General features: G+C 48.4%; 1 protein-coding gene across 1 annotated transcript in view; it reads left to right on the forward strand.

Annotated features, from left to right (window-relative positions):
- LOC132899782 (polyamine-modulated factor 1-binding protein 1) overlaps positions 1-18,346 on the forward strand; it is a 298,473-nt gene that overhangs the window by 187,200 nt on the left and 92,927 nt on the right.

An 18,346-nucleotide genomic window follows, 5' to 3' on the forward strand; every position in this document is an offset into this window, starting at 1 on the left:
TGTTGTATTCTCACCACACAGCAAGACTGGAGTGACCTCTCCAGGGCGCATGCCAGGACGAAGTGTATGGAGGCCTTGCGCTGCCCAGACGACAGGGCCCCCTTCTCGACCTCGTCGACCAAGTCCAAAGGAGTGCAGGGCACTACGTTTGGGGACGACTTGGTTGCAGAAGCTGCCGGAAGGGTGACAGAGTCAGTGACCAACCGCCTGCGGGGCTTCACTCCGGGTTTTTCTGTAGGGGTTAGCTCCCTTAGCCTTGTGCTGTCCCGAGACTAACCCGCAAGGCAGTGGGGCTATTTGTCCATAGCTGGCTCCAACAGTGTGTTGGTTTTTGGGTTTTTTTTCAGGGTATGCTCCCCTAGATCCGCCGTATTCTGCATTGAAACAGGGGCACCTCTGGTAGGATGTGGCTTGAAGCCACACACGGACGGTCTTCACCATGGAGAGGCTTGTGGCCGCTTGACCGTGCCATGCATCCAGGATCCCCCTGGACTCGCTTCACATGGTGCTGGATAAACTTCATATATTTGCACCACTGTGTAATGTTCTTTATATTATATGGACACATCCACACACACACACAAAAAAAAATACGCAAGTTAATCAAAAGAATTTTTATTTTAAACCGGTCCACCATTTTAACAACACGCGTCTACTCAGTGGGAAAACACTGGGAGTGACATCATTGGAGTGAAATATCGGGAATTATTATGCATACAGGACACATGTTCTCTTCCCTTCTAGCGGGTTTCATTCATTTGGTTTGATAGCATGCAATATTGTTAGCATATCGCTTATCCTACATGCATTACATCACTCTACCCAGTGGAGAATGAGCATTGAATATGGTTTACAATATTGCATGGTCGTCAAGACCAGCGTTTCTCAACCTTTTTTCAGTCACGGCGCCCCTCAGAAGTATGCAAATTCTCAAGGCACCCTCATATAAAATATACGCAGTCACGCTGACCATACGCTGACCTCGGCAGTGAGGTTGTGATGTGGGAAAGGGGGCCGTGAGACAAATTTTGATGATGCATGAGGCGGCGATGATCTGCATTAGTGTAACTATCGTTTTTTGGAATTTTAATTCATTTTATTTATTTCAATGTTAGAATATATAATTTTTTGACGGCACCCCTAACGAAGCCAGACGGCACCCCGGTTGAGAAAGGCTGGTCAAGACAACACGACGTCACACTTAAGAAACGTAAAACTTCCGTGCTAGCAAGCGACTGGGATGATTTGTAAACAAACACGGCCACCAGGTTTTCTTCGTTAAACACACAAGATTTTGAGAGAATTTTGAAAGAGAGAGACAAGTTGAACACCCGAAAGGAATATGTATGGGTAATAATAATCATAATAATAATATTGGCTGGCTTTTTTTTTGTGGTCTACTGTATCAGATATATTCCATTCAGCTACTTGTCTTCAACTCGTTCAATATCATGCTAGCTGAATGGAATATATCTGATATACCACTCGACGCCAGCCAATATTAAAAAAGGGCAGCATGTTCTCCCATATAGGTTTTACCCAGGTTCTCCGGTTTCCTTCCACGTCCCAAAAACATGCCAGCCCTTGGATTGCTGACTCTGAACGTAGCTTGTACCCCGGGTGTAAATTAGGCTACGTTCACACTGCAGGCTGAAGTGACTCAAATCCGATCTTTTCGCCCATATGTGACCTGTATCCGATCTTTTATTGACAATATGAACGACACAGATCCGATTTTTTCAAATCCGACCCAGGCCGTTTGGATATGTGGTCCTAATTCCGATCCCTATCCGCTCTTTTCATATGCGACTTCAGTCTGAACCGCCAGGTCGCATTCATCCGACTCACACGTCATCAACAAGCCACAAACGTCACTATTCTGCGCTGAAGTAGGCGGCGGGTCTCTCAAAAAAAGTTACAGTAACATGGCGCATAATCACGGGCGCAGATAGAGGGTGGGACTCGTCCCACCCAGATTTAAATTCACTTCGTTCGGTCCCCCCCACTTATAGGGAGGAAAAAAACTGTCTATGCTGTCTTTCTTTGCATAAGGCAAACCTCACGGAAAAATCAAAAGACTAATTACCATTCGGTTTATTGAGGTGCACAGCAGTGTATACATAGTTGCAACAACTCACATAAAACAAAGACTGATATTCGGTTGGTTGAGCTGCGCAGACTGCACAGGTTGCGAGCTCGAGCTTGGTTGCTATGGTTACTAACAACAAGTTTGACAGGCATATCGGGGTTGGGGTTGGTTTACCCAGTTTTTTGTCCCTCCCAGTTCAAAAAACGTATCTGCGCCCCTGCGCATGACATCAGTGCGAGGGACGCTTCGGGCTGTGAAGGTTCTGAATCTTCTCAATAGAAGGACGCAGAGGTTAGGGAGCTGATTTCCATTTGGGGGGATGCAGCTATTCAAGCTAGATTGGATGGGTCATACCGCAACCGGGCGGTTTTACTTCCGTAAACACTGGCCATGCTCACTGCGTGTGACGTCGTCGTATCCTGCAATGCGCATGCGGAACACTTTTAGGTCGCTTTTCGTTCATACTGAGGATCACATACAAGTCGCATATATTTGTTAATGTGAACGACCTCACAAAAAAATCGGATTTCACAAAAAAATCGGAATTGAGCATTAAGCCTTGCAGTGTGAACGTAGCGTTAGTGCGTTGTAGGTTGAATTGGGATTAAATAAATTATAAATTATGTAATAATTGATAATTAAATTAATCAATTTATAAATAAAGATCAGTCTCATAAAATCTTAAATTATTAATCTTAATACTCACCGTGAATGGTTACATTCAAGATTAATGGTAGCTCTGTATTAGATGGGAAACCCAGTTGTATACAAAAGCTAAATTCTGAAGGAAAAAGGAGTTCTAAATAGTTGACCTTGTGAATAAACAACAGGAACAAGTAAAATGCAATTCAATTTTATTAGCTTTTATTTGTCTACTACTCACTAATAATAATAATCTCAAAATACATTCAATGTCGGCAAAGGTAATAACAAGACAAAACAATGGAACAATTACACCTGGACTATAAATTCGAGGGAAAGAGAGAGAGAAAAAGATAGAAAAAGAGAATCCCTTGTGTGTGCGTGTGTGTGGAGGTGTGTGTGTGTGTGTGTGTGTGACCTAGCTTGTCGTTAGCTAAAACAAAGGAATGTTAGCTAAATAGAACAAAGGATTAGCTCTGTGGCTAATGTGTGCTTTGTGTAGGTATCTGTGGGCAGATGCTAATGACTAGCCACTCTGGCAATGCTTGAACAAAATGGCGGTCAGTGCCTAGGTGTCGTATCACAGGTAACTCAATGAGGAAGGTATCAAAATGGCGTCGGAAAAATGGCGCCTGCAGGCCTAGTCGAGAACACAAGCCTACGAGCTAGCGTATCACCCTGAGGTAGCTAGCAATAAGTTGCTAAGGAGAATCTGACCACGCTACAGCTGGATCCAAACACTGCACTTAACAATTTCCAACAGACTATCTAGGCAAAGAACTCAACACGAGAGAGAGAGAGAGAGAGAGTGTGTGTATATGTGTGTGTAATAGGTGTTGGATGGAGAGAACTAGGCCTTGTAGCGGTCTAGCCTCGGAGCTTAAAATAACAAACTTGTCGCTGCGCTGCTAATCAGATAGGGAAGCTAGCAATGGAGTTAAGGAAAGATATCATGCAAGATACCCTGTCTAACAAGTTCAAAGAAAAAAAAAACAGAACCAAAACAAACAATAAAAACAAACAAACACCTTCCGTGTCTGAGCGGGTATGCTAAATAGCTCAAAGCTTAAACATGACCCTAACAACCATCTGAATAAGCTACAAATTAAAAATTTGCCCAAGTGCCTACTCAATGCGATGGAAGTTCTTTCTCCGATGTCCGCGCTGAGGGTCGCAGTCCGAGGAGAGGAGGTTAGCGGCGCGTTGCGTCCAACCGCGGCTAACGAAGCAGGGAGATGGAGGCCTAGCTGGCCCACGGTGCTTCAGGAGAAACCTCCGGTGATGCGTCGACGAGAAAAAGGCTGAGAGGAGCGAAGCTGTCCGCAAATGCCTCTTAGCATGGAAAACTACTTAACTGTAGTTAAACTTTGCAAAGGTTTAGAATCAAAACCACTATATCGCTGAAACTTAGCGGGTCGTTCAAAAGTTCGGCCGAAACTAATTTGAACAGGCTGTTCTCAGACAATAGCGGTTAGTCTCAACACTGTAGGCGAGCGTGCCAACAGTCCGTCCGACCACTCCAGTAGCCAGAACACGAGAGGACGAATCGAGGCGCTCTCGATACAGTTAAAGCAGTTCCACCTTACGTCACATCCGGGTGGAGCACGCAAGGAATTGTGGGATCGTTATAGGGGGCGCTGGCGAGTTACCAACATTCCCCCCTTGGCCATAGGCGCTGAAAGGAGTGATACCCTATGGGCACATGGTGTTTAGTCTGCGGCCCACGGTCCCTAGTAATCCACAATGAGGTAGTTCCACAATGAGGTAGTTCCACAATGAGGTAGTTCCAAGGGTCCTTTCTGTGAAAAGTCTTTCAGACACAGTTCAACAGTTCAATTCATTTCATACAGTCCATAAGATGCATAGGCACTTGGGCATGAAAGCATAGGCACTTGGACATGAAAACAATTACACTATGGCTATTTAACTACCTTCTACATACAATATTTCACACAGCAAACAAAAATAATCAAAACTCCATAAAGGAAAATGGAAAAGAGGGGTTAGTTAGCGTGTTAGCAAGCCTACTCTTCAAGAAAGTTAGTGGAGGCCTTAGGCCTGATGGAGAATCGGACAATGTCACGATCTAATTTCTCAGGTGCGTAGATCGTTTTGTCCAGTTTGTGGTGTAGTGTCAGTATGTACCTATGTAGAGTGATGGCTATGAAGACTGTGATAACCCAACCGCTAGCTAGAAATCCCAGCGCAATTCGGCTTATTAAAGATCCTTGATCGGACGAAGGGTTTGCGCGGTTATTCAAGAAAGTGGTAGCGATGCCAGTGGGCTTAAGATCGAATTGCACGGTTTTGGTCCCTTCCAGCAGTAGTTGTGCTTGGAGGGTGGAGTTTATCTCAAGTTCGTGACCTGGGAAGGCATCGGGCATTTCTATCTCGGTCTCATACTGGTCAGCGCTAAGGTGATGGAGGGTGATGTCACCCACGTGAACAGTGGCTCCTAGTGGGACACTTAGGAGAGAGGTTTCGTTAGGGATCTTCATTCTAGTGGCAGTGTTATGTTGATCATATGATACCAGAATCTCAGTTTGGGGAGTGTTGATTAGCCACCGATTACCAGCTCTTTCTACTCTAGTTCCTATTCCTTCATCTTTAATAGACAATTTGCCTGCACACTTCTGCTCGGGGACTTTTGTCAATCCACAGAGACGGTCTGTGGTGTCTCGGATAAAGGGATTGCTGGGGCAGACCCAGTGGATATCTTTGGTAGAGGTGCACATGTCTAAGTTAGGGACGAGGTAGATAGAGGGGTTGTCATCGTGATAGGCTATGGTGGGAGGTGTCTGCAAACGTACGTGTACGTCGTTGTTCCAGAAACCTACATTAAGGACAGATTTGATTCTGTATATGTTTTGCCGTTCAATAACGGGGAGATTGAGGATGAAGCCTATTTCTAGGTTTTGAGGGTTCACAAAAATGGGGATAGCACTGCCAAGACTATAAGCCAGATGAATCTGTGATGAGTAAACGTTAGTCGTGGTAGTAGATCGGAGTATGCTGTCAACCATGCTGAGGGGTATCAAATATGGTGGGATTTTACCTCCACTCAGGGTGCTGAGAGAGCTACTTACTTCTCTCATCAGGTCCTGCATTAGGTCTCGGATTACTCGGACGTACTTGACTTCGCTTCTCATGATTGTCGCTAGCCTGTCTACGGCATGTACTGTGTTCTTGATTAATGTAGAATGCATGTTAACGGTTAGTATGGTTCCCTGCAGGGTTTTGCCTAGGCCCTGCAGCTCCTCCTGTTGAGTTAGTAGTCTACCCTGGATTTCTGGCATTTCTTCCTTAAGAATGTTCATTTCTCGTTTGACCGCGGTCAGGCTAACGGTGTTAACGGCAGACAGGCCCATTGAGAACAGAGAGCCAATGGCGGATGCAGCAGTAAGTAGTCCTCCGAGGAACCGTTTAGGGCGTGTTTTGCCGCTGAGTTCCTCCTCAGTGACTATGAACTTCTGTAACTGTTCGAGCATGTGAACTGTGGTACGCTTGGCGTGTTCGATGTTGGACCCAATCTCGGAGTCAGGCCCGGTTTCGAGGTTTGTTTGTGTGGGCGATCTAAAATGCTTACGGTACACGTCCCAAGGATCGAGGCGGGTGTACACGCGCTGGGTATGGACGCGGCAATTGGTGAGGAGCAGTCCTGGGGCATCTTGGAGAACAATGCCACTCGGCGGACCTGGTTCCACTATGTTACTGGCCAATGTGGTCTGCAGGACTAGGAAGATGCCGAGGATCCAGAGAGGGGCCATTCTGCAACATACAGGAGTTTGTTATTCCGATTTGAGTGGTAACAAGGGTGGTTACTTATAGATGCACGCTTATGGATTGAGAGGCATGCAACTAAGTTGGGCAGGCTATAACTTACTGTTTGTCCACCCCCCTATGGAGTGTGGACTGCTCAAAAAGCTTTATTTGGTTGCTATGGACCCATCTATACGAAGGCGCCTGGCTGGGCTTCGAAGTTTTGATGCGGTAGGCGACGGGGGACAGTTTACCGACGATTTCGAAAGGGCCGGACCAACGGGGTAAGAATTTTCTGGCTACTCCTACCGGTTTGGTGAAATTGAAGTATAGGACTCTGTCGCCTACTTCGTACTCACGGTGTGTCGCCTTTCTGTCGTAGTAAGCTTTCTGTCCTTTCGCACTCTTTTCGAGGTGTTCCTGGGCCCACCCAAATGTGGCCTGCAAGTGGCGTTGCAAGTCGGTGACGTACTGGTGTGCGGTGTACGCAGTGGCAACGCTTAGGTCCTCTGGTCGGTAGAGGAGGTGTAAGGGAAGAACCATTTCACGGCCAGTCATCATTTCGAACGGGGTGACTCCGGTGGTGCGGTGAGGAGTGGACCGAATGGCCATCAGCACCAGAGGGAGTTTGATGTCCCAATCTTTGCCATGGTGACTCACATACTTGCGAAGCATGCTCACGATGGTTTGGTTGGCGCGTTCGACCTGACCGGAAGACTGAGGATGATACGCGATGTGGAATTTTGCCTCGACTCCGAGCATCTCCCACAACACTCTCATGACCTCTGCGGTGAAATGAGTACCTTGGTCGGAATCAATGGATAGGGGCAAGCCCCAACGGCTGAACACATGGTTCATAAGGAGAGCGGTGGTCTCTGCGGTTTCATTTGGGGCGGGCAAGCATTCCACCCACTTCGTGAACGCGCAAGTGACAGTCAGGAGGTACTTATTACCTCGAGCCAATTTCGGCACCGGTCCAACCCAGTCTATCTGGAGATTAGACCAGGGGAATGAGATGCCTTTGCTTTGCAGTGGGGCGCGGTTCAACGGTTGGGCTGGTCGGAATTGGCAGCAAATCAAGCACCCTTTAACATACTCGGTAACGTCCTGAATCATGAAGGGCCAATAGACAATCTGTTGGAGTGTCTGGTAGGTCGCCTGAGCGTTCCTATGGCCCCCGCACGGGCTGTCGTGAGCGTACTGCAACATGACCCCCCTATGATCTGTGGGCACGACCCACCGGGGAGGTCCCTGGTTGCGTGGTGTGTACACCAGGAGTCCTTTCTCGAGTTTTAAGCCGTTTTTGAGATTGTGAAGGTGATTTAAGTCTCGGGACTGTTGCAACTCTTGTGGGGAAATTGGGGACGCCACGGGGTCCGCAAGGAACTTACGGATCTGGTGGATCACGGGATCCCTTTCCTGCATAGACACCAGGTCGGCATCCTGGGGCAGTCGGCCGAGTTGCACTGTTCCTGCTTGGGGTACTGCGTCAGTTTGACCTGCTCTAGCCTGTCGGCGAGTAATCGCGGTTACGTCATGGCGTGGCGTCTCGGGAAGCCATGACGGCTGGAATTCCCAAAGGGGGCCGTCTACGGCTCCCGCTTTGGCGAGGCCATCTGCCTCATCGTTACCGACTTTGTCAGGTCCTGGGACTTGAGAATGTCCCTTCACCTTCTTCCAATAGACGCACATTCCCTGTTCGGTTACGAGTCGATCGCATGCTAGGAAGAGTTCGGAGTGTTTCACTTCCTTGCCCCTTGCGTTTTTCATGTCCTGCACCTTCCACGAGGGAAAGTGTGAGACGAAGCTATGCCTGGCATAATTTGAATCAGAGCAGAGGACTAACCGCTTGATGTTCTCACGGGCAGCTTGTTGCAGGACGATGAGCACGGCTGCTACCTCCGCATATTGGCTAGTCTTAGCCCCGAGTCGATGTTGGTATTTCCCTTGTATAGGGCCGTTCGCCCATACGATACCGACACCGGCTTGCACTTTGCGTTCATGATGGAATGAGCATCCATCTATGTAAGCGGTGGGGAGGTCTTTGCAGACGTTCTCGTCATAGTAGTGGTGGTCGGAGGGGAGAGCAGGTACGGTTGTTAGTTCGGTTTGATCTGGACTATTCTCGCAGTCGCAATGCTGGCATTCCGCCAGGCCTCGGCCAAGCGCCATCTTGTGGTTCTGGGCGTACTTCACCTCGACGTTGTAGCCCTGTAGTGCCATCATCCAAGCTGCGATGCGACTATTCGAAACTCTTCCCTCTCTCAGCCTCTGGCTGTTCAAGAACGAGACCGGTTGATGATTGGTCTCTATCACCACCTTCTGGCCACCAATGTAACTGCGAAAGTGTTCAACGGCCCAGACCGTGGCCAGCAGGGCTTTTTCGCAGTCTGAAAATTTAAACTCCACAGCACTGAGGGGCCGACTGGCGTATGCTACGACACGGCGATCTTTGTCATGCTGCTGTGACAGTGCAGCGCTCAGGCAGTGGGTGGAGAAACTAGCCTCCAAGAAGAACGGTTTGTCTTTGTCGGGATACGCGAGGCAGGGAGCAGAGCAGAGCTTCTGCTTCATGCTCTTGAACGCGAGTTCTTGAGGCTCACTCCACTGGAAGGGTTTATCCTTTCGGAGGAGCTCGGTGAGCGGTCGTGCTATCTCCGCGTAGTCCTCGATGAACTGTCGGGAGTAGTTGCAGACCCCTAAGAAGCTCCTGAGTTCGGGTACGTTGGATGGGGCTTTGATGTCTTGGATAGCCCGCACCCTCCCCGACTGGGGTTCAATGCCATCTGGCCCAACGCACAGTCCAACGTATTCAACTTTGGTGCGACACCACTGCCCTTTGGTGACCGAGAGCTTCGCTCCTGCTCTGAACAGCTGAGACAGAACATGGCGTATCTCTTCGAGGTGTGCATCAAAAGTCTGTGACCTAATGAGGATGTCATCGACATAGATCAAGTTGCCACGAGCTGCGGCATCGCTCATTGCCTTATGCAAGAAGATGTTGAATTCAGCGGGGGAGTTCGCGTAGCCGAACGGACATCGGTTGAAAGTTAGCTGGCGGTTCCCAAAGGAAAAGGCCAGCTTGTGCTGGTCAGCTGGATCCACGCGCATGGTCCAGAATCCACTCGCCACATCGGCGGTGGAGAAGAACTTTGCACCCTTCACCTTGGCAAGTTCTTGATCCAGATGGATCATGGGCCATCTTGACAAGGGCACTTGCTTGTTCAGCTGCCTATAGTCAATGGTGAGACGCCACTTGCCGTTCGGTTTCAGCACCGGCCACAAGGGGGAGTTGTAAGTCGAGTTACACTCGCGAATGATCTGCTTTTCCAGCAGAGTGTCCAGTGTTTCTTGTATTGAGTCGTATGCGGCTAACGGGATTTTGTATTGCCGCACGAACGTCGGTGGAGCGTTCGGATCTGTTGGGATTCGGACGGTGTGGATGTCTGTGACTCCGCAGTCATTAGAATCTCGCGCCCAGATCGCCTTGAAGTCGTAGAACAGTTCACGGAGCTGTCGTCTCTGGGCGTCCGTGGTCAGGCTGTCAGCTTTCACCAGCTGTTGTTGAACTTCTCGTTCGAAGCCTGGGTACGGTTCACCTAGAGCTGAATCGACGACCTCAGTTGCAGGGGTGTCGTTGCTCGATTGCGTGGCAAGAGCGTACACCAGCATGTGTTTCGGGGTGTCAGTTTTGGTCATGACTATGCGCTCGTCGCGAAGCATGTCGTGAGGTTCGACGCGGATCATGTGGAAAGGAAGAGTGATCCAGGGAGGTTCCACTGGATCGGAATGAGTGTCCGGCGTTGGCAGCTCACCAATGACTGGAATGGTGAGTTCAAAGTCATGGAATGCCTGGTCTATCAGAAGGCCTAAAGGCCGACGGGCGGGGATCGTGATGGCGTCCCGCGTGGAGTTTTGAACCAGGAGGTAAGCGGAACGATGACTCACTTCAAGCAGCGGAGTCCCACACACGGCTAAATCGAGCTCCATGAAGAATCTGAGAGGCTGGAAGAACGCCTGGGAGCTACGAAACTGTTGGTCTTTCATGATGACCAGCTTAAGAGGGGAACCAGCAGTCCTAGCGGGAATGACGATGTCAAATTCGCTAGCGACATGGCAGGCTTGGGGAATCGTTTGTCCTGACCGCATTTGTTCCGGGTCAGCTTGGAACGGGTGCTTAGCAGCGTCGGCTTGGGTCCAGATGACCCGGTTGACTAGGTCCAGTTGGGCTCCCAGTCTGACCAAGATGTCTGCCCCAATGACCAGTGGGTCAGGAAGTCCGGGGACGACACTCAAGAAATGAAGGAATTCTCTCTGACCGATGGCGAGCGACACGGCGCAGACGCCCGTGGCTTTGATGGGGCTCTGGGGTTGTTCGGCTGACAGTAGCCGGTGGCTCTTCTGCACAAAGACAGGGGAAGGAGTGCTCTGACGCACTATGTCGAACCACGTTTGGCTGATGGCTGACTTCTCTGACCAAAGCGCTAACCTGACGCCAGGTGCCGTGACGCCGTTGACAATAATGTTGCCAGATATCCAGGGGTAGTACCTGGTTGGGGCAGATTCGCCAAGAAAGCAAAGGAAAGACGGGTGGCCATCAAGCGCGTTGCGGTTGAGAAGAGTGTCGGTTGAGTTTGGTGCGTCTTGACTCGGCTCAGGGTGGAGCGGAGTGGTCTCGAGGTTCTCGGGGACCTGCCCTGACTCAGCTATCGGTGGAGTAGCCTCCACGCTAACTTCATCGCAACAGGCTCGATCGTGACGACGAGGATCTGGGGTCTGTGGGGACGCGACCTGGGCCCACAGTTGCCCACGACGACAGTCAATGAGGGGCGCTAGCCTATCTAGTAGGTCTTGGCCAATGAGGAACGGTTCTACCCCAACAGAGCAGATGTAAGTGGGGTGAGTGATGGACATGCCCTGGAAGGTGAGTTCTAACCATGCAATGGTTGTTACTGGGGCTTGATTCTGGGTGAAGCTAACCAAGTTGACGTCACAACGTTCGGTTCTGATGGGTCTACCTTGCGCGCGCCGCGCATCAGAAACCTCTGCAAAGACTTTGGAACACATCAGCGTGATTTCTGACCCGGTATCCAAGAGAGCTTGGAGGGAAACGTTGCCTTCTACCACCACTGGGGTATAGATACGCTTGGCGTTGCCTTTCCTAACCAAATCTCCAAGAAACTGCGTCAGGGGTGCATCCTGCGGGTCAGGCTTCACTACCGGGGGGGGTGGTTTCAACTCATCGCTGCCTATTGGGCAGGGGTCCTTTCCCCACCCCACGAGGTAGACACGCGGTGGTGGTGGGGATGGGTCCCGGCCTAGTCATGCTGACGGTTCGTCCCTGTCCTTGCTCGGCTTACCCTTCCTGTTCTTATTGCTCAGCAGTTGTTTAACCCGTGCTAATTCGGTCCTCAGTTCTGCCATCCCAAGCGGCTCTTGGTTGGCTTGTTTAATCCGTGCTAATTCAGCCCTCAGTTCTGCCATCCCAAGCGGCTCTTGGTTGGCTTGTTTAGCGGTAGCTAGCTTAGGGCTCCGCTCCCTTCGAGAGGAGTTGCGATGGGGCCTTGACTGTCCGCTATTCTGAGATTTAGGGCCGTGACTGCCAGGTTTGCGGTTACCTTGCCCTTTGGCGTTGGGGCCCTGTTCCCCCTTGGCTCCAGCTTGTCGAACTTTCCAGTCACCTTTGGGTTGACTCGACGTCTGGTGGCCGGGGTTTGGGTTCGCCCAAGGGGGCCCGCGGTTTGGGGCTTCACCCCCTTCTAGGCCTAAGGACTGACCTTCCTGCTCATATAGGCTGAGGACTCTGGGATCGTCCTCGTGGCGGTCTGTGGGTCGGACGAACGTCTCCCACGTTAGTTGTGCGGTGCGACGCATTTCTCTCATAGTATGGGGGCGCTGGCGACACGCGAGTGTTACTTGGTTACGGATGCACGGGTGAAGGTTATGGAGGAAGAGGGACTTGAAGTTGCGATCTTCCTCTAGCCCGGGCTCGCTTCTGCCCTGAAAGTACGCTGCACGGAGCCGACGGTAGTACTCGTGAGGGTGTTCGCTTTGTTTCTGTCTGATTAGAATGGCACCCATCGTCGCAGCAGTCTCATCCTCGTACAACGAGTATTCCTCTTTCAAGTACTTACGTATTTTCTTGTAGTCGTCGAGGACTGACTGCGGTAGGGTCTCAACGAATGCTCGTACGCCACTACCTAAAGTTTTCCAGACTAGTCTGGCCTTTTCATGCGACGTAGCCTCTGGCAGGTCCAGGAGGCTATGCTCAATTTCCCGGAAATAATCATTAACGCTTCGGTGTCTATGATTTTCCGGCTCAAAACGCTCTATGTCTTTCGCAAGGACGTCGATTTGGCGGATCCTAGTTTTGCGTTCTGCGACGAGGCGTTTTGATTTTGACCCGTAGGGGTCCTCGCTGTCTTCGCTATTTGAGCTGCTCTCATATCGCCTATGTCTGCGTTTCGGCTTGTAGGCGGCCTCTCCGTCAGAGGAGTCTGAGGGTACGTAGCGCGGCGTTTTCTGCGGGCTAGAGGCTGCAGCGATATTGAAGCGCGAGGGGGTGTAGTGGGGAGTAAAGTAAAAACTCCCAGCGCCACGAGGTGGCGATCGCGCGACTTTCACGCGAGTTGAGCTTGAGTGCGGTGTCTGATCTACCGTTCTAAGCTCAGGTTCTTCCTCCTCCAGAGCGGAACTCTGTTCTTGGGAGGGTTTGGCCGATCCCTCATCTGAGCGACGTGCTTGCGTCACTTCTTCTCTGAGGTATTCTATTTCGCGCTTTAGTTCATCTTGTGTGGCTCTCAGGCCCACGAGGCTCCTCTCCGCGCTTTCTGCTCTCCTTTGAGCTTCGGCCAGTTGTCGTTTTAGTGTTCTTTTCTCTTGTTCGAGGGTCATACACACATGTTCCATTTCCTTATAGTAGATCATGAACAATTTGGGTAGCCCTTCTGGGAGAGTCATAGTACGCTCCTTAAGTTCCCTAACGGCTATGTGTATTTCATCAAAACGAGCCTTTTGGTCCAGATCACAGAAGGTAATTTCTCCTATCCTCCGGGACTTGGCCTAAATCGCCTACAACGTCGAAGAGCGAGAGGAGGGGCCCTTCTGACTCCCTTGATGGGGAACGCGACATTTTGTTCGAAATGTATTAATTAACTTAAAGGAAATTAATACTAGGGATTGATTAGGTTAGAATTTAGTTCAATCCAAGTTGCTAAATAATTGATGTGGTTTCTTAGCTACTTTGTTTTCACTAATGTTTCACTTGTATTAATTAGCTCAATTAATAATTAGTTAATAATAATGATTATTATTAATATTAATTAAGTACTTGGATTAGATATTACTCTAATGTACTAATCAATTAAACCAGTTTATCAGCTAACTGTGGTTGGCAGCTGAATTTCAGTTCTGTGATTAACACACTGTTAATGATTCACCATTAAAGTCATCTGTGTTATACCTTGGCAGTTGATTTTGGGTATACAGCAGTTTACAAGTTATTGTTGAGAAATTCACAAGGTCATTAAACTATTCCTCACACGGGGCACCACTTTAATGTAGGTTGAATTGGGATTAATTAAATTATAAATTATGTAATAATTGATAATTAAATTAATCAATTTATAAATAAAGATCAGTCTCATAAAATCTTAAATTATTAATCTTAATACTCACCGTGAATGGTTACATTCAAGATTAATGGTAGCTCTGTATTAGATGGGAAACCCAGTTGTATACAAAAGCTAAATTCTGAAGGAAAAAGGAGTTCTAAATAGTTGACCTTGTGAATAAACAACAGGAACAAGTAAAATGCAATTCAATTTTATTAGCTTTTATTTGTCTACTACTCACTAATAATAATAATCTCAAAATACATTCAATGTCGGCAAAGGTAATAACAAGACAAAACAATGGAACAATTACACCTGGACTATAAATTCGAGGGAAAGAGAGAGAGAAAAAGATAGAAAAAGAGAATCCCTTGTGTGTGCGTGTGTGTGGAGGTGTGTGTGTGTGTGTGTGACCTAGCTTGTCGTTAGCTAAAACAAAGGAATGTTAGCTAAATAGAACAAAGGATTAGCTCTGTGGCTAATGTGTGCTTTGTGTAGGTATCTGTGGGCAGATGCTAATGACTAGCCACTCTGGCAATGCTTGAACAAAATGGCGGTCAGTGCCTAGGTGTCGTATCACAGGTAACTCAATGAGGAAGGTATCAAAATGGCGTCGGAAAAATGGCGCCTGCAGGCCTAGTCGAGAACACAAGCCTACGAGCTAGCGTATCACCCTGAGGTAGCTAGCAATAAGTTGCTAAGGAGAATCTGACCACGCTACAGCTGGATCCAAACACTGCACTTAACAATTTCCAACAGACTATCTAGGCAAAGAACTCAACACGAGAGAGAGAGAGAGAGAGAGTGTGTGTATATGTGTGTGTAATAGGTGTTGGATGGAGAGAACTAGGCCTTGTAGCGGTCTAGCCTCGGAGCTTAAAATAACAAACTTGTCGCTGCGCTGCTAATCAGATAGGGAAGCTAGCAATGGAGTTAAGGAAAGATATCATGCAAGATACCCTGTCTAACAAGTTCAAAGAAAAAAAAAACAGAACCAAAACAAACAATAAAAACAAACAAACACCTTCCGTGTCTGAGCGGGTATGCTAAATAGCTCAAAGCTTAAACATGACCCTAACAACCATCTGAATAAGCTACAAATTAAAAATTTGCCCAAGTGCCTACTCAATGCGATGGAAGTTCTTTCTCCGATGTCCGCGCTGAGGGTCGCAGTCCGAGGAGAGGAGGTTAGCGGCGCGTTGCGTCCAACCGCGGCTAACAAAGCAGGGAGATGGAGGCCTAGCTGGCCCACGGTGCTTCAGGAGAAACCTCCGGTCGACGAGAAAAAGGCTGAGAGGAGCGAAGCTGTCCGCAAATGCCTCTTAGCGTGGAAAACTACTTAACTGTAGTTAAACTTTGCAAAGGTTTAGAATCAAAACCACTATATCGCTGAAACTTAGCGGGTCGTTCAAAAGTTCGGCCGAAACTAATTTGAACAGGCTGTTCTCAGACAATAGCGGTTAGTCTCAACACTGTAGGCGAGCGTGCCAACAGTCCGTCCGACCACTCCAGTAGCCAGAACACGAGAGGACGAATCGAGGCGCTCTCGATACAGTTAAAGCAGTTCCACCTTACGTCACATCCGGGTGGAGCACGCAAGGAATTGTGGGATCGTTATAGGGGGCGCTGGTGAGTTACCAACAGCGTTATTGTGAAAAACTGGCTTCCAGAGTCTGAATCCAATGTGAGCAGGATAATTAATAAATCTATTTTTCTGACTATTCGTATTCAGTCTAAAAACAATTCCTGACTAGTTAAAAAAAGAAGAAGGAAAAAAAAAAGCACCTAGCCTCGATGTGTTTATTTAAAACAATATACTTTTAACAGTGTTTGGGATTTAGACCAAAAGAGTTTATCAGAAAATACTGCAGACAGGTACAAACAGAAATTAAAAAAACAAAAAAAACCTGCTCCCGCTGACTGCTCCAGAGGGAGGAGTGTGTGTTTGTGTGCGTGTTGTGTATGTTTGGTTCTGGCATTATGCAAAGAAGATGAGTGAGCGACCTCTTTATCTGAAGGAGCATAAAAAGGCTCCATGTCGAACAGCTGGACGCCAAGTCGAACCCTGTTTCTGACCGTCAACCAAAAAAAAACAAAAATGTTGTCCCATTTAACACTTGCTGCTTGCAAAGCAGCTCACAGCTCTTTTAATTTTGTTTGATAACTCCGTTTGTGCAGCGCCTGAGAGCATGCCATTTCTGTCTCTCCTTCTTTCCCGTCCTTTCCCTCTGCGCGCCCGCACAAACATACACGCGCACACGCCCATTCTCATCTTGTCAGTGTGAAAATGATATAAGAAACAAAATGAGATTTGAAATTTTTATGTTTGACATGCGACTTGATGAAGGGGTTTCATTGCGGGGGCTTGAGCCATGGAAATTTTATGCTAATGACACTGCCAGCCGAGTTTGGAAATTAATCAGTGGTAGAGAGAGAGAGAGAGAGAGCAAGCGAGAGAACGCTCCATAAACAGCTTTCTTTTTTTTTTTCATTCTCTCTCTCTCTCTCTCTCTCTCTCTCTCTCTCTCTCAGCCACTGAAACTCATCAGAAATAGCCATGGGGTGTTGTCTGTCTGTGTGATGAGGTTGGGAGAGAAATAGGGGAGTTAGAAAATTACACTGCAGCTTAGCACTGATTGATGCGGTAATGTATGCAGCCATGAGTGTAATATTGATTAGACTCTCTGTCCGTCTGTCTTCCTCTCCATCCGTCCGTGTGTCTCTCTATCGCCTTCATCCGCAGGGAACATTCGCGCCGTCTCTGCTTATTCTCTCGGCCCTTATTTCATTTATTCTTTGTTCCTGCTCCCCGCTCTTCTCTTTATTTCTTTCTCTCTCAGTTAAGACCAAACACACACACACACACTCCTGTCGTCCTCTGACCATCGCCCCTGAGAGACACGGCTGCAGCCGAGTCAGTAATGGAGTCATTATCGGATTTCACTCTCTTAAAACAACACAATTAGTGCAGGGCTCTTAATGACGCTCACAAGGTAAATGCAGACCAATCTCCCCCCCCCCCCCCCCCCCCCATGCTGAAGGAACACCAAACTGAATAAATCACACAAAGCCAATATCATGTGTGTGTATGCATGTGTGGGTGCGTTTGTATGACTCGAGCGAGCCGGTGTGATTTATTACTCTTCCCCGACGAGACAACTGTTCCATCGCTTCTTATTTTTGTAATGCATCATCAGCGGAAGGAAAAAAAAATATTATCCCATCTGGCATATTGCACTCCAGAGTCTAATAATCTAATGCTGAGCTGCTGTCATTAAAGTGCCAGAGGAGCGCTTCCCAGAGCGAGCAGGACTCGCCGCTCTCTACCACACGCTTATCTGCGGCTGTGATTACACACGGACATTTTCAGCGATTCGAACGAATTCATTTTGCCGCCAGACTCCGAATAAACTGTTTACATGTTCGCTAAATCTCCATTCATGTGGCGCTATCCAAAATCAATTTACGTGCATGCGAAAAACTGAATTACCGTAACATTGGCACTCGTTCTGGCTCATATCTTGTGCTACCAGGTCTAGCTAGCATTGGTTAACTAACTAGTCTAGCTTGCACTGTAGTTTAGAGTTTATTATCCTGAGTAATGCAGATTGGTGCAACTCTGGTGCTTTTGCCAGCAGTTTGTTTTTTGTGTTTGTTTTTCTCGCTTGCCACCTGAGCTGCAGTCTGATTGGTCAAACAGTGCTGAGGAGCATTTTTTTTTTCTTTTTAAGCATCCGTATTTGTGCAATGGGCGGCACGGTGGTGTAGTGGTTAGCGCTGTCGCCTCACAGCAAGAAGGTCCGGGTTCGAGCCCCGTGGCCGGCGAGGGCCTTTCTGTGCGGAGTTTGCATGTTCTCCCCGTGTCCGTGTGGGTTTCCTCCGGGTGCTCCGGTTTTCCCCACAGTCCAAAGACATGCAGGTTAGGTTAACTGGTGACTCTAAGAGGGTGTTTACATTAGACCGTATCTGTCTCGTTTTCGTCGCGGATGCACTGTCCGTTCACATTAAAACGCCGGGAAACGACTCCACAGGCGGAACAACTTGAATCCGCCAGGGCCCACGTATTCAATCCATTACGTATCTGGTCCGGTGCTGTGTAAACATTGAGAAACGAGGATACGCTGTGCTGAGCTCTAGCTGACATCGTCATTGGACAACGTCACTGTGACATCCACCTTCCTGATTCGCTGGCGTTGGTCATGCCACGTTGGTCATCTGACACGACTGCTGAAAAACTGCGCGG

The sequence above is a fragment of the Neoarius graeffei genome, chromosome 15, assembly GCF_027579695.1.
Source record: "Neoarius graeffei isolate fNeoGra1 chromosome 15, fNeoGra1.pri, whole genome shotgun sequence".
Classification (NCBI taxonomy): Eukaryota; Metazoa; Chordata; class Actinopteri; order Siluriformes; family Ariidae; genus Neoarius; species Neoarius graeffei.